The sequence below is a fragment of the Myotis daubentonii genome, chromosome 1 (genome assembly GCF_963259705.1).
Source record: "Myotis daubentonii chromosome 1, mMyoDau2.1, whole genome shotgun sequence".
Lineage (NCBI taxonomy): Eukaryota > Metazoa > Chordata > Mammalia > Chiroptera > Vespertilionidae > Myotis > Myotis daubentonii.
This window is the reverse complement of record NC_081840.1, coordinates 12,727,769-12,745,889: the sequence shown is the minus strand read 5'-3', so window position 1 is coordinate 12,745,889 and position 18,121 is coordinate 12,727,769.

The window sequence follows — 18,121 nt, the reverse complement described above, 5'->3', positions numbered from 1 at the left end:
TTCCCCTGTCATGAACAGAGCAGGGCGGATAGGGAGGTTGTGGCCCCGCCCCCTGTCACACACAGAGCCGCAGGGCAATCATGGGGTTTGGGTGCTGCCCCCTGTCACGCTGATCCTGGTGCTGGGCAGCCTCGTGGCTCCGCTGATCCCCATGCTGGGAGGCATATTACCCTTTTACTATATAGGATAGAGGCATGGTGCACGGGTGGGGGCCGGCTGGTTTGCCCTGAAGGGTGTCCTGGATCAGGGTGGAGGTCCCCATTGGGGTGCCTGGCCAGCCTGGATGAGGGGATGATGGCTGTTTGCAGCTGGTCACAAACCCTTCAGGGTGGGGGTCCCCACTGGGGTGCCTGGCCAGTCTGGGTGAGAGGCTGAGGGCTCTTTTCAGGCTGGCGGGTGGCTGAAGCTCCCAACCGCTCCTTTTTTTCTTTTTTAAAAAAATTCTGGGCCAGCTTTAGCTCTGAGGCTTGGCTCCAGCTCTTAGGCCTCAGCTGCTGAAAGCAGGTATCTGGTTTGTTTGGGTTCTATAATTGAAATACTGTTTCAACTTCAGCTCTGAGATCCCGACTGGCTGAAAGCAGGTTTCTGGGGTTTTGTTTAGCTTCTATATTTGTAACAATGTTTCAAACTGCAAGCTCAGAGGCCAGCAGCAGCAGGCGGGGAACGTTGGAGTCCTCCATCACTGAAGCAAGCAAGCCTCATGTTAGTTTCAAGCTGCCTGGCTGCTGGCCGCCATCTTGGCTGGCAGTTAATTTGAATATCGCCCTGGTTAGCCAATGGGAAGGGTAGTGTAGGTATGGCTAATTACCATGTTTCTCTTTTATTAGATAGGATAGTGAGCATGTGAGCTTTCCATTGGTTGAAGGCCAAAAACAGTTAAATTTCATGCACCAGTTAGTTTTTTTAAACTGCCTTAAAAAAATTATGATCAACATTAGCATGATTTTAACTTCATGTGGTTGTAATGTGAATGTTTATTATATTATTTCTTTTGTGTCAATGTATTTTTCAAAAATTTCCCCATCCTTCCCCCAAAAAATCTGAAAACGCACAAACCTTTAATGATGGAAATCCAATATGTTATATATTGAATCCATTTAAGAAATCCTATGTTAGTATACACAATAATTTTAAATAACTAACTGAAAAGTTGTTATTACCAGGCCAAATATGTAACATTGAATCTCAATATGTATTAAAGTATAAACAACTTATTACATAACAGCATTATTCACACTGTTTGAACCTCAAGATATCCTAAAAGTAAAATGGAAAATGTGTGACTCCGAGCTTTTTTTATGATATTTTTCAGTTTGGCTGAATCTAGTTGTAAATACCATGAGGAATCTTTCTAATCAATTTAAAATACTTTGACTCTGAAATAATATATAATTCCATGGGCTTAATAAAAAATGTAACATGCTCAGGGAATTATTTGTCTATCATAATACAGTGGGGCCTTGACTTACGAGTGTCCCAACTAAAGAGTTTTTTGAGATACCAGCTGTCTCTCTGCCAGATTTTTTGCATTGAGTTGATAGAGTAATTTGAGTTAACGAGCTCCTTAACGAGCTCCTTAATGAGCTTAGTCCCGGAATGAATTAAACTCGTAAGTCAAGGCCCCACTGTACTATTAAAGATACGATTTTTTCTCAAATATTTAGATGTTTTCCTCTCATGCATCAATAAGTAGACATGGTTAAAAATGCATTGTCTTCCTGAAGTAAAAGAGCCATCCAAGTTTGGAGTTTGAAGGACTAGGTTGTCTTTCTTTTCTTTTAAAATTTTTTTTTTTTTTTATTGATTTTAGATAGAAATGGGGAGGGAGAGAGAGACAGACACATCAATGATGAGAGAATATGCCCCACACTGGGGATCAAGCCTGCAACCCGGGCATGTGCGCTGACCAGGAATAAAACCGTGACCTCCTAGTTCATAAATCAACACTCAACACCTGAACCACACTGGCTGGGCAAAAGGACTAAGTTTTCAATGAATTCGTTTTGCAATCAATTCAACACTGGTCTAACAATGCAATGAAAATGATTGCCAGGAAAATTTTAACACATTTTTAAAATTACTTTTAAAATTAAAATTCCAGTGTAAATCTCATATTGCCTGGTTGAATCAATTAAAAACTTTCAGAAGAAAATTTGGTGCGACTGAAGGAAGGACTACAAGGAGGACTTCCAATGGACCATTGGGTTTGGTCACCTGGAACCTGAAGTTTACCTTGACATGAGCAGTTTTAGGGCAGAAACAGAATTGATGTTGGTAAGGACCAAATGAAAAGACAGCAAGGGTAAATAATGGCTGTAGACAATTCTTAAAATAACTTTTACCTTTTTCCTCTAGAGGAAAAGGATGGAGCAGAAACATTGGAAAAGGCCTGAGGACAATAAACAGATTTTATTTGCTGGTTTAAGGATACTTAGGCTGAAGAGATGGGTCTTTTAGCAAGTAAAGAACAGAGATCCTGTTAATAGCAATTTCCTGAATTTGATCAGATAAAATAGGATCTGAATCTCAAATACATGATGCTTTTTAATAGAAATAAGAATAGTTTTTCTATTGTGATAGAAGGAAAATCAGGCTGGGCCAGGACAGATGACTATAGGCTGGTAGATTTGTCTCTTCTGCTGCTATTTTGTTAAAAATAAAACAAATTGTTGAAGTTTTGAGATGATATAAAAGGAAATGTAAAAATAATTACATTGTATCATCTCCTCAATGATTGGGAGAGCTATTTGATCAGGAAATTTTAGTAGGATTCTTTGATATTGTTGAAGGTCCACTTGAGATCTATAGATATAATTTTAAAATGAAGTTCATAATATAAATGTTATCCAAATACCGTCAGTTCCTGGGTGCAGTCACAAAAGAAGAGATTTAATTTAATGAAGTTTGGCATATTGTCTGATAAACATGATAAATGGGCAAAGGAATAATGAACTTAAGCATGCATGGGAGGGATGTTTAAAGAGATGAAGCACAGAACAGGAACTAGTTAATCCATGCTACAGAAAGCTCAGTTTTTCAAAATTCCACTGGTAGCTGGAACTTATTTCGCTACTTTTTTTCTACCTTACAATCTCACTAAGAGGTGTGTCGAAAAGGTCTCTGAAATTACTTGGAATATTGTGGCATTATATAATGACTAGAAAAGATTTTTCTCTTGAAAATCTGTCACAAATCTCCAAACAAATAGCAGCTACTATGGAAATTTTTGGATAAATTTACTGCATCATTAGTGATATTTCTGATACCAAACACATAGCCAGTTAGAAATTTGGTCCTCACACTAGCTCAGCAGAAAAATGTTCTTCAAAAGGGTTCTGTTGACATAAATCAATGTAGTTTTAAGAGTCTGTCTTTTTTACCACTAATTTGAGTTGAATGAATCCATCTGGTTGGGCCACTGTTGATGAAAAGATATGTTATGAGAAAATATCTTGACTCTGTGTGTGTGTGTGTGTGTGTGTGTGTGTGTGTGTGTGTGTTAGGTTGAACCATATGAAATTACCATTTTTGTAGCTAAAAACATAATCAGCCCAGCCAGCACGGCTTAGAGGTTGAGTGTTGACCTATGAGAGGTCACAGTTCTATTCCTGGTCAGGGCATATACCTGAGTTCTGGGTTCGATCCCCAGTGTGTGGTATGCAGGAGGCAGCTGATCATGATTGTCTCTCAACATTGATGTTTCTATCTCTCTCTTTCTCTCCCTTCTTCTCTGAAATCAATATTATTTAAGATGAAAATAAAAATAACCAAATACCATTCATTTTATATAATTCAAAATAATAAACATATGCATCTAGTAAAGTATATGTGAAATATAACATATTTTATTTGCTATTATACATAACTAGAGGCCCGGTGCACAAAAATTTGTGCACTTGGAGGGAAGGGGCACCGCCCCCTGTCACACTCAAGGCAGGGTTGATGGGGAGGTTGCGGCGCTACCCCCTGTCATGCACAGAGCAGGGCCAATCGGGAGGTTGGGGTGCTGTCCCCTATCACGCACAGAGCAGGGCCAATAGGAGAGTTGGGGCACCGCCCCCTGTCACACACAGAGCCGCCCCTTGTCACACACAGAGCCGCACCCTGTCACACACAGAGCAGGGCCGATCAGGGGGTTGGGGTGCCGCACCCTGTCACACACAAGCCGCAGGGCGATCAGGGTGTTGAGAAGCTCCCCCCTATCAGGCACAGAGCAGGGGTGATCAGGGGTTGGGGTGCCTTCCCCTGTCATGAACAGAGCAGGGCGGATAGGGAGGTTGTGGCCCCGCCCCTTGTCACACACAGAGCCGCAGGGCGATCAGGGGGTTTGGGCGCTGCCCCCTGTCACGCTGATCCCGGTGCTGGGAGGCATATTACCCTTTTACTATATAGGATAGAGGCTTGGTGCACGGGTGGGGGCCTGCTGGTTTGCACTCAAGGGTGTCCTGGATCAGGGTGGAGGTCCCCATTGGGGTGCCTGGCCAGCCTGGATGAGGGGATGATGGCTGTTTGCAGCTGGTCACAAACCCTTCAGAGTGGGGGTCCCCAATAGGGTGCCTGGCCAGTCTGGGTGAGGGGCTGAGGGCAGTTTTCAGGCTGATGGGTGACTGAAGCTCCCAACCGCTCCTTTTTTTCTTTTATTTTTATTCTGGTTCGGCTTTAGCTCTGAGGCTTGGCTCCAGCTCTTAGGCCTCTGCTGCTGAAAGGTTCTAATGCCATGGAACCTAAACTCTCAGTTTTTGTAGGACTACACTGACAGCAAATATTGACTATATGGCCTGGCTGGTATAACTCACTGGTTGAGGTTGACCAGTGATTTGTTTGGGTTCTATAATTGAAACACTGTTTCAACTCAAGCCTGAGATCCCAGCTGGCTGAAAGCAGGTTTCTGGGATTTTGTTTAGCTTCTATATTTGTAACAATGTTTCAAACTGCAAGCTCAGAGGCCGGCAGTGGCAGTTTGGGAATGTTGGAGTCCTCCGTCACTGAAGCAAGCAAGCCTTATGTTCGTTTCAAGCTGCCTGGCTGCCAGCCACCATCTTGGCTGGCAGTTAATTTGCATATCGCCCTGATATGCAAATTACCAATGGGAAGGGTAGCGGATGTACGGCTAATTACAATGTTTCTCTTTTATTAGATAGGATTGTATTGTAATTAATAATACTTTGCATAAGTAAAAAATAGGACATTGACACATGTATTTTAATTTAACCTTCTTAATCTTTGTGAATGTCTTAGTTTTCTTACCACATCCATATGATAGTGTTGTGATGGCTGTCTTAAAAAAGAATAGTAAAATCAACACTCAAACCATTTGATTCAACCAGAATGAAAAATACCATATATTTAGAGCTAGAAAAATATAAAGTTGGTAAAATTCTAAGATATTTTCCTACAGGAAGACCTCCCTCCTTTCAAAGCATTGTTCTAATGCCATGGAACCTAAACTGTGGCAGTTTTTGTAGGACAACACTGACAGCAAATATTGACTATATGGCCTGGCTGGTATAACTCACTGGTTGAGGTTGACCTTGAAACAGGAGGTCACAGTTCAATTCCTGATCAGAGCACATTCCTGGGTTGCAGGCTCGATCCCCCTAGGGGGCATATAGGAGGCAGCCGATCAATGATTCTCTCTATCATTGATGTTTCTATATCTATTTTTCTCTTCTTTCCTCTCTCTGAAATCAATTAAAAAGTAACAAATATTGGCATATATATATGTATATAATTTTCAAGCTAGACACCAAGGTCAGCCTCAAGCAAAATGTGAAGAGGTGAATTTGTCATTTTCATCCTCCCTTTTCTCACATATTATTCTGTTACTAGTAGGTGCAAAGCAGTCTTCTTGAAAGTACACTCTGCATAGTGAATTGAATCCCTGTGGACTTTGCTGTTTTGTTCACTACACTTTCCAACTCAGAGTAGTTCACCATCAAATTCGAAAGACTGAGCACACTTTTAGAGTTTACTACTGCAATCAAATAATCTTTACGCTATGTTCATCTGTGTAGTATATAATCAAACTCTTCATCTTTATTGCCTGATAGTAATTCCCCATAAAAGGTAAGTAATAAGCATAAACGTTAAACAATCCTACTTTGTCATAGGGAGATCTGCCTGTATTTTAAGTTTGTTAGCTCTACACTATACAAACATTCATTTAACAACAGATATGGAGAAACAATTCTAAAAAAGGCAGCTTATCCATCTAAATGCCATGGAGTAACAGGTCTCAATGCTTTTTTTAAATGCCATTACTATCACATTCTATAACACATAAAGCATAAAGATACTCTTCTCTATGAATCACTGGTACTGGATTAAAGGGCCCAATATATGGTTTTCATTTGTTTCCACCTGTTTTCCTGCCCAGCCTTACCTATATATACCATATATAAGCCTCCAGGGCAGGGCTTGCTCATTCATCTTTATGCTAGGCACCAGCAAAATTATTTCCTGATCTCTCTCTTCTGGATAAGAGATGATGTGTCACTGAGGTCTTGGTAATGGAATGTGGATAAAAAATAAAAAATGCTACTTGGAAAATATGCTTGGGTACAGAAAACGTCAGGAAGAACTCACAAAATGGAGAAAAATCTTGGGGCCCTGAATGACCCACTAGTATCCCCATTTTTTCTTAAATCAGTTTTTTTCTTAATCTTTATTACTATTTTGAGGTTATTTGTTTTAGCTTTTACCCTGATCTGACTAATACAATCTTTGTAATGAATGTTTCTGGTTTTGGAACATACACTCCAACCTTACACTAATGTTCTGCTCTTGTAAATGGAATTAAAATCACAGAATGGAACAATTTAGAGCTTCTTATTGTGCTAACTCAAGTGACATAAAGCTAAAGAGTTTGAAGAAGGAGGAGGCAGTTTGTTGCCTTAAAAATCTTATTAAACTGCAACTGAGTTTTGGTGCAAACGTAATTGATAACAATGAAATCTTTTCTTATGGTGGGGAGAAGCTACAAGGTGTGTATGAATGCCCAGTGGAGTGTGAGAGATCACCGGGGCTGGGGAATGAGAGGGAAGCAGACAGAGAGAGAGAGAGAGAGAGAGAGAGAGAGAGAGAGAGAGAGAGAGAGAAAGAGAGAGAGAGAGAAAAGGGGAGCCTCAACGACCTCAGTGTTGAAACATACTGTGACAGCTATTTATAAATATTTAAAGGGGGCATTCATTCATTACAACTCCAGAGCATATAAGAAAGACTCATAGATATATTCAATGCAGGGAAAGCCCGCTTGATACCAGATGAAACCATTGCTAATTAGAGCTAAGCCAATCCATCCTTTATCACTGGGAGTATCCAGTAGCTCTGGATGACCAAATCTCAGGAAAAACAACAAACAAACAAACAAACAAAAACCCTCAATCACCTATTGGCCAGGCTGGTGTATTTCCATTTCCACAGCTGTGATCATTACTTTGATACTTTTATCAGAACCTCAAATCCCCTTGCTTAAGGTGGTCTACCCTGTGCTCAAATGCCTTTCAGGTAGTTGACATCTGATTCAGATGCCATGTCCTCCAGGCCTCTGGCTCTATAGTATCTCAATGTTTCATGACATTTGTCACTTTCTTTGTGTAAATATAATGACCTCAAGATATAAAAAACAAAACATATCTTTATTCTAGAATTCCCTATCTATATACTCATAAAACAGTTGAGTAATCAATTAATTTTTGTCCTTGTAGATACTGCAGTCTGGATGCCTCTGAGACATCAATTCTAAAGTTTCTTCCTTCTAAAGTGGAAAATAAAAATTCAATCAATTCTCTTTTATTGGGTGGTTGATAGACTTGGGAAAATTTTCAGAGGTATTATGTGCTTCTAGGAGACTAGGAAACTCAATAACGTCTTTTAGGTTATCACTTTCTCCCCTAGCTTGAGGCGTTTCTTTTCTTTCACTGCCAGACCATATTTTTTATTTTTATTTTTCTCATCACCTGCTTTTATCTAAAATATTCTCTGCATATAAATAATGTCCTTTCCATGTTATCCTTTTCAAAATCCATCCTAGTTTTATATTTCTCAGTTATTGTTTTGCCTCCATAAATGAACTGATTGTCATTCTTCCTCTCTCCATATATATGTAATATATTTGATTATGTATACATTTATCTATGTCACATATATGATATATGCTTTTACATTATTATATAATATATTAACAAATATACCTTATATATCATACAAGATATGTATAAACATGGTACATGCATCATTATATGACACATATCATACTATATATGTGTTATATTACCCCAATATATCATACATAAGATATATATTATACTACTATCTTATGGTGACAACACATGTATTTTAGAGACTTGATATCTGTTTATCATCATATATTAGCTGTGTGGTTAAAAATATAATAATTAAATTCTTTATGTCTCAGTTCACTTATCTATACAAGAGGAAAATTTGCATTTATCTCATGGATGGTTAAGGATATTAAAAAGACCATACTTATAACATGCTGAAAATAGACTCCTTGTCCATAACAGGCACCAAGTAAATTATAGTTGTTTATTAATATTAAAATCACACACAGTGTCCAGGTATTTTGAGTGCTTGGTGCATACTTTTTTATAAATATATTTTTATTGCTTTCAGATAGGGAGAGGAAGAGAGAGAGTAGCATCAATGATGAGAGGGAATCATTAACTGGCTGCCCCCTGCACACACCCTACTCAGGATTGAGCCCGCAACCAATGCATGTACCCCTTTAATGGAACTGAACCTAAGACCCTTCAATCTGCAGGCTGATGCTCTATCTACTGAATCAAACTGGCCAGGGCTTGGTGCATAACTGGTGCTTTAAAATATTGTTAAATGGAGAGAGACCATGTCATTAACTATTTATAATTTTACTAAAAACAAATTATATTTAAGATCTTATTATTCCAAGAGAAAACTTTGCAAGTATCTCATTTCTAAGCATATATGTTATATCCTGGCTTATGGGGTCTGTGGATATCTCCATCTCCCTAGATGGTCTACCAAATTGGTCAAGAAGAGCTCAACTTCCAGGCGATTCAACTTCATTAGGCATAACCCTTTGTGCCTTTAACAGAGGTCTCATTCCAAAGCTAAATAGTGATCATTCCCACTATTTCTGAATAAGTGCAGGATGAATCAAAAAGTGTCTTAAAATGTGCCTCCAAGTCCTGTAAGACTGACACCTAATAGAGTAGTTCACATATTATAACAATTTCCTATCACACTGACTAATGATCCATATACAGCTCTCTCATCACCTGTTCAAGTGAGGCTGCCAGTTGTGATTTCTGGTCTCTCACCTTGTAGTTCAAACTGGCCTATAGCACTATGAGTCTCCTGGGCAAATATCATTGTTGAATGTATTAATTCCCCTCCCCAAACACCCTTGTTCATCTTCTGACTGAATTTATGAGCAAATGACCGGGGACTGAACGACCTTCCACAGAGCTCCTCTGCTCTTTCTCAGCCTGGCACATATAACAAAGGTTGTGATACACAGATGAGAATGTTTATTGAGTGTTATTAGGAGGGAATGTTCAGCGTAACCTGATAGGGAGACTAATATGGTAGATATGCGTTGATTTGATGTGGAATACAAGTCGTGTGTGTTGTCTAAACAAGAACTCAATAACTTGTTTGTAGAGAATTAAAAGATACATGCATTCTTTAGTTCTTCTGAGTTTGTAAATTAGAATGTAAAACTCTACATAACTTGTCAGTGTGTAGGTTAGCATTACCCGGGAACTGGTCTATAGTACACACTGGGCCATTTAAATCATTTAAAGCATTGTTTGGCAAATGGTTATGTTGACTTAGAAAATTGGGATTCCTCATTAGTTTCAGTGTTGCTTTGGGCTCTGGGTTCTTCCACCACCCCTCCACCCCTAATTTCAAGTGGGAATATAGCAGTCTTGGACATATTGAAAAGGTTGTGTGTGGTGGAAGTAGGGGCTAAGGTAAGATAAGCATATTGTAATATCTCAAAAGTTTTAAAAGTGTATTAAACAAACTTTCTTTAAATAGTGTAGAAGAAGCCTGATCTGCACTACTTCATATTTTCTGGAATTCTTGAAACATGGGACCTGCTTACATGCTAACAAAGGGAGTTGCTGACAGTAAAGTCCTGCTTGCCCAAGAGATGTGATAGCCACATATGAGTGCCAGACTAAAAGCTTCCAGATATGGCCTGCTCCAGTGGGCATGCCACCAAAGCGATGGGACTTGGCAGTGACAACCATTCCACTATCTATCAAGCCAGGTTCTGACATCAACAAGTCAATTACGGTCAACCATAATTGGCAACTTTCTAGACTACAGAAAGAAGAGAATTTTAGAACAAAGGAGGTCACTAGAAATCATTGTGTCCAGAATTTTTACTTTATAGATATAGAAGTATAGGCTCAATGACATTAAGTAACTTGCCCAAAATCAAACAACTAGATGCAATGCATGTATGTCTTCCAAAAAATATTTAAGTTTGAAATTAACTCTTCTGAGACTAGAATCCAGATCTCTTAACAACAGTGTACTGATTTTCCTTTTTATAATAGAATTTCCAAAGATTAGAAACAAAACTATTTATGAGAAGTAGCACAACACAGGTTTAAGTTATTTTTCTCAATGTGAACTACTTAGTCTACTAAAATTAAACAATCAAATTAATGTAGATCATAGAAATGCTCATTGTACATTAGACACAAAAAAAGCATTGATGTAATCATGCTCCTGGAATGTTAAAAATCTTAAGAAAAAAATAGATTTTTAAAAAATTACAGTTCAACAGTTGAAGAGAGTAATATATATTAAATACTAGAGGCCCGGTGTACAAAATTGGTGTACTTGGGGGCGGTGGGGGAGGTCACTCAGCCCGGCCTGTGCCCTCTCGCAGTCTGGGAGCCCTGGGAGTATGTCTGACTGATGTCGGACTGCCACAGAGGCCAGAGAGGCTCCTGCCACTGCTGCTACACTTGCCATCCTTGAGCCCAGCTTCTGGCTGAGCAGTGCTCCCCCTGTGGGAGTACACTGACCACCAGGAAGCTTCTCCTGTGTTGAGCGTCTTCCCCCTGGTGGTCAGTGTGTGTCATAGTGACTGGTCATTCTACTATTCAGTCAATTTGAATATTAGCCTTTTATTATAAGGGATATAGTCATGTTTTACCTGTTGACATTTTGATCAATGCCGACCATATGCATGGCAGTGGTCCCTAAGGTTATAATGATCCTGAAAAATTCCTGTCACCTAGTGACATTATAACTGTCTTTATGTCATAGCACAACGCATTGCTCATGTATTTGTGGTGATGTCTCTGGTGATGCTGGTGTAAACAAACCTGCTGCACTATCAGTCATATATAAAAAGTATAGCATATACAATATGTTCAGTACATACTACTTTATAACGATAATAAATGACAACATTACTGGTTTGTGTGTTTACCTTTTATTGTTACTTTATAATGTATTTTTCTACTTTAAAAAATTGCCATAAAACAGTGTGCTCTGTTATGACAGATTACATCTTGTGTTTACCACATCTCTTGATTGAATTATTTTCTCTTACACTTGATTTAATTTCAGGTTGTTTTATAAATTTAGCATACCCTAAGGATACAATGTTTATAAAGTCTACAGTAATATACAGTCGTGTCCTAGGCCTTCACATTCACTCACCACTCACTCATTGACTTACCCAGAAAACTTCCCATTCTTCAGGCTTCCCTCATGGTACGTGCACTATACAGATTATACCATTTTTTAGCCTTTATGCTGTATTTTTACTGTGCCTTCCCTATGTTTGAAATAAAAAATGCCATTGCGTTACAATAGCTTGCAGTATTCAACACAGTAACATGCCATACGGGTTTGTAGTCTAGGAGCAATAGGCCAGACTATATAGTAGGCTGTACCATCTAGGTTTTTGTGAGTGCACTCTATCATCTTTGCACAGTAATGAAATAGCTCAATGACTCATTTCTCGGAACATATCCTTATTGTTAAGTGACGTGACAACTCAATTTCTTACAGAGATAGGAACATACACTGCAAAGGCTTCAGAAAGGAATATAGTGAAATGGAAATGAACTTGGAAAAGTTTATGGAGAGAGTATGAAATGGTCTTCTGAAGAGAGAAAAATATGCCATTAACCTAAATCGTTGACAGATAGAAGAGAGGAAAAAATGTGTGAAAGGTTTATTTTAAGTGAGCAATTCAGACTACAGTGACAGTGTAAGCAGGGGAAGAAAGCAGATGAATAGAGGAACTTGAAGGCTTTGAATAGTCATTCTTATTTTTTGGGTTAGGCAGTTTGGAGAAAGTGGTAAACTTGTATAAAGAGCCTATATGATTGGAATCTTTATGCAATGATTTTCACTATTATTCCTAAATCAAAAGGTAATCAAGAAAGCAGTGGAGACTTTGAAATCCACATTGCTGTCATTGGGTTAGTTGAAGCATACAACAGTTGAGGCCAGGAGGAGACACATCCTTCTGGATCATGGGTGATTGGCTCTGGCAATAGATTATCTGCTGTGTGTATAGTAAAGATTCAGCTTTCCAATGTGAGCTATGCAGACAATATGCATGACTGGCTGCAGTGAGCTGTTGCTGTTGCTGCTTGTGAGGGGATTCAGTTGAGAGAGCAATGGAAAAACTGAAATGGCGATACTGTTCAATTTTTTAAAGAGTAGACATTCAGGTGGTGGGACTTCTAACTAAGGAACTTGGCAGACCCTCGACCCACCAAAACAGCAGTTTAAATGGTGAAGATTTTTTAAAACTATCACTTAAAATCCAATTTTTCCAAATGGAGAAACATTCATTCAAGAAAGTCTCCTAAATCTTGGCAGGAACAGTGAAATCACAGTTAAAGAGCTAATCATAGGCACAAAATGGCACCGCTCGTGCTAAAAGCTCATCATAGCAAACCTAGACTTAATACCTGATCCAATTTTAGTCTCAACCTCTCCCTTAAGTGTAATCTTCACCAGTCTGGAATTTTCTGGCCAAGCACCAGTAGGGTAATTTGTCACGTGGCCTTTTCACACCTTCCCTCTCCACTCATCATAGAAAGAAACAGCAATGGGCTTGATACAGTTCTTGCTGCACTCCCCAAAAAATGTTCTGTTCTAACAATTATCCTTTCTTTTCTTTTGTTAGTAGCCTCCTTACCCCACAATTCTTCCTCAAAAAACCTTTTACCATATACAACCCATAGTTGTAGTGTTCCTCTAGTTTCCAGATGGGATGCTACCAGGTTAATGAATTTCTTAATAAAGCCAATCTGATCTTCAAATTTAATCCATTCAATTTTGCCTTTCAACATAACCTATCTCTAATCTGCTGCAGCCCAATCCCATGTTGCAGAAGCTCTACCCAGGTTATGTATAGCCAAGAAGACAGGGGCTCCTTACTCTCCCAGCTCCAAGGTGGGGGTTATAGTTTCATAGCAGGAGGGGCAGGTTATTGTTTCCCCACCTTACTGCTTACCCAGCCCCCAACCGTAGGCTCCCCTACCACTCATTCACACTCATGGGATAGAAACTTTACTTCAGGGGCTGTAGACTAACAATTCGGAGTCCATGACCACCACCACCACCCCTCCACCTGTCTTTTAGGGTGAAGGTTTCATGTGAAAGAGGCAGACACCATTTCTCTTAGTGCCCCTATGGAACTAGAGCAGCCGTGGGCAAACTACGGCCCACGAGCCGGATCTGGCCCTTTTGAAATGAATAAAACTAAAAAAAAAAGGACCGTACCCTTTTATGTAATGATGTTTACTTTGAATTTATATTAGTTCACACAAGCACTCCATCCATGCTTTTGTTCCGGCCCTCCGGTCCAGTTTAAGAACCCATTGTGGCCCTCGAGTCAAAAAGTTTGCCCACCCCTGAACTAGAGTGTCACTCCAGAAAAAGCAGGTTCTAGTTTGGCCCCCAGCTCCATGGGGTAGACCAAGGGTAAAAGAATGTCCTTCGGAATAAAGAGCTCCAGAACTCTGCCTGAAGGGACTGACTTTATTTAGAACAAAGCGTGGATAAACCCTTGCTTCAGGGTATTACTGTAAACATTGGAGATTTCAGAGGAGAGCAATTGAGAAGAACTGATAGCTTCTTACTCCCAGCCAGCAAAGTGGTAGAACAGCAGGAAGTTTATTAGAGAAAGAATATAACAAAGAAGTGCCCACTGGGTTCACAAGTAACCCATGGGGCCAGGAAATCTGTGCACTTGTGTAAAGGCTGAATCTACTGAGGAGCAATCAGAGCAGGATCTGGGTCCTACTTTGACGCATTACCCAGCTGCACCCCGACCCATCAAGACAGGACAGAAGCTTCCCTGGTAAAAGGGGCTTAAATGTAACCTCGAAACAAACACTGACAATAAGATATCTGACTCAAACGTAAATCCCAAGAAACCAGCTTGGAAAATAAAATTACACACATCTCTGGCATCCTAAAAGTCTATGTGTGCCTGAGGCTAGAGCCTCTTAGTAGAGATCAGGGTGCTAACATCCAGCTAAAAGTCCCTGGCAAAATGTGGAATTTAAACAAAGGTATAATTTCACTGAAACTTGAGAGTAGCCTATAAGCCACACATATATCTGATGCTAATAGGCAGATATGTAACTAAGAGGGCTTAAGCACAACCTTTGATCACTAAGTGATCACTAAGAGGGGTGACCTTTGGTAGCTAAATTAAAAGACATAAACAAGGGTGGGGAATCTGAGCGGAGACATTGAGATTGCATATTTTGGGAGAAAAAGACTTCAGAGAATTAGTTCAGCCAAGTCACTAAACAAATAAATGACCAAGAAAACAGCAGCAATATATAGTGGGAGTGGTGATCAGTCTCCAGAATTTCTTGATATAGTATTTAAAATGATCAACTTTCACCAAAAATATTATCTCATAATACATATGCTTCAAGAACTAAAGGAAACCATGCTTAAAGGATTAAAGGAAGCTATGAAGCCAATAATATTGATAAAAGAGTTGCTCCATCAAGAAGACAATTATAGAAATAGCCCAGTCCATGTGGCTCAGTGGTTGAGCATCGACCCATGAACCAGGAGGTCATGGTTCCATTTCAGAGCACAAGCCTGGGTTGTGGGCTTGATACTCAGTAGGGAGTGTGCAGGAGGCAGCCAATTGATGGTTCCCTCTCATCATTGATGTTTCTAGCTCTCCCTCCCTCTCTCTTTCTTTCTCTGAAATCAATAAAAATTTGAACAACATTTAATAGACAATTCAATGATAACAGACTTTTAGCCATTACTTTCAGTAATGGATAGAGCACTTAGGTGGTAGACCAACAAAGAAATAAGCCTAAAAAATGCAAGAATTAATAGATGTCCATAGAGGGCTCCACTCAACTGCATCAGAAACATATTTTTTTCAAACATACTTAGAATATTTTTCAAGATAAGAATACCAGAAAAACCCAGAAGCAAATGACTTCACTGGTGACTTCTACCAAATGTTTAAAGGATTAACATAAATCCTTCACAAACTTCCAAAAAAACTTGAAAGGGAAGAAACACTTCTAATGCATTCTGTGAGGCCAATATTACTTTGATACCAAGAGAAAGTGAAGACATCACAAACACACACAAAAATGACAGATTTTTCTACCTCCTATGACTATAGACCAGTGATTTTCAACCTTTTTTATCTCATGGCACACATAAACTATTACTAAAATTCTGTGGCACACCAAACATATGTCATATTTTTTGCTGATCTAACACAAAATAATAGGTATTTTTTTTTATTCACTCACACTGGATGCCTTTTGTTGCGTTGGCTGATGACATTTTTTTTTTTTTGACAATCTGAGGGAAAAGAGGTTAGTGCCCCTGACTACCTGACTAGGTAATCAGATGCATGTTTTAAAAATTATTTTAGTACACTGGTTGAAAGATACTGCTATAGATGATAGACACAAAAATCCTCAACAAAATTCTAGAAAACCAAATTCTGCATTTATAATAAAAGGATTAAACACCATGCTAAAATGTGGTCTATCTTAGAAATATAAGACATACAAAAATAAATGCATGTAATATGCCATATAAATAGAAAAATGGGGGGGGGGGCGGGGGGAATAATACATAATGGTCTCAATAGGTACAAAGAAAGCATTTGACAAAATCCAACACCTTTCATGAAAATACACTTTGCAAACTAGGAATATATGGGAAATTCCTCAACCTGATGAAACCTTGGCTAACATCATCATATATAATAATGAAAGACTGAAAACTTTCCCCAAAAGGTCAGGCATAAGAAAAAAACATGAACTCTTGTCACTTGTAGTCATTATTGTACTATAGGATTTAGCTTTGGCATTTATGCAAGATCTCTCTATATAAAAGCCTAAGCGACCGAACAATCAAATGACCGAACAACCAAACAACTGAATGACTGCTTGACCGGTCACTATGATGCATACTGACCATTATGGGGGCAAATGCTCAACGTAGGAGCTGCCCCTGGTGGTCAGTGTGCTTCCACAGTGGGAATGCCACTCAGATGACTGACCCATCCCAGTGGCCCACCAGCCCAGCAGCAGCCACTCACTCCCTCAGTAGTTCTATGTATCTAATCTCAGGAGAACGGGCCAGGCACCCATGGACAGGTGCCGCCAGCATGATCCCAACAGTGCTGCTGGCCTCGGGCACAGTGGCTGCCTCCCCTCCCTAGACGCTCTGTAAGGAAGAAACAATATAAAAATGACTGCCAGGTGGCTCCTGACAACCGGCACAAACATCAGCAGGACAGATCAGGACCCCAGCCTGGCAAGGGCAACCCACTGCCCACCCAGAGGGCCAATTGCATCCCAGCACCCCCCACCCCCTTGGAATGGGCACCAGATGCAGGGTTCACAGCTGGTGAGCGCCACTGCAGTGGCACAAGCCTCTCCCAATCAGGACTCACTGGGCGTGAGCCTGCTGCAGGCACAACAGGGACAGGATGAGTGGGTGTGGCAGATAGGAGCTGAAGTCAGCATTGGACTGCCAGTATCATCCCAATCCGCTCAGGCCATGCCAAGGGATGCCACCTGTGCACGAATTCGTGCACCAGGCCTCTAGTAATGAAATAAAAGGATTCTAAATTGTGAAGGAAGACATGAAACTATATCTATTTGCAGATTATATGATCTTATATATAGAAAATCCAAGTAAACCTACACACATAAAACAAAACAACCAGAGCTAATAAAAATTTAATCAAGGTTATGGATTACAAATTTCATATACAAAAAGTAAGTTGTATTGCCTAAACTATCAATGAACAATTTTAAAATGTATTTATGAAACAATTACATTTAATATAGCGTGAAAATTAATAAAATACTTAGGAATTAATTTAACAAAATAAATGCAAGACTTGTATGCTGACAATAATAAAACATTGTTGAAAGGAGTTAAAGCAGACTTAAGTAATTAGAATAATGTTTCCTGTATGGCTGGGGGGAAAAGACAAGATTGTAAAAATGACAATACTCCCCAAATTGATCTACAGATTCAATGCCATCCCTCCCTAAACACCAGTTGTCTCTTTTGTATAAATTAAGCTAATTTTAAAATTATTATGAAAATGTAAGGATTCATAAGAGCAAAAATATCTTTCAAAAATCAGAGTAGTAGATTTTATACTTCCCTATTTCAACTCTTCATACAAACCTACAGCAATCAATATAGTGTGATATTGACAAAATGAAAAACATATAGAATAAAATTGAGAAGACAAAAATAAACCTTACATTAATGGCCAATAAATTTATGATGAGTGGTGGCTGAAAACACTGGATACCACATATAGAAGAATAGAAGGGGAGCTACTACTTCTCACCATAAACAAAAGAAACTCTAAATGGATCATAAACCGAAAAGTAAGAACTAAAACTTTAACTTTAGAAGGAAAGCTTGGGAATAGATAATCTTCATGATTTTTGGTAAGGCAATGATTAATTGAAGCCAAAAATTACAATTGACAACAACAAAAAGATAAATTCAAAATTTAAAACTTTTGCACTATAGATAATACCATCTATACTAATAAAAGGGTAATATGCAGATTAGACTGTGGACAAAGCCACAG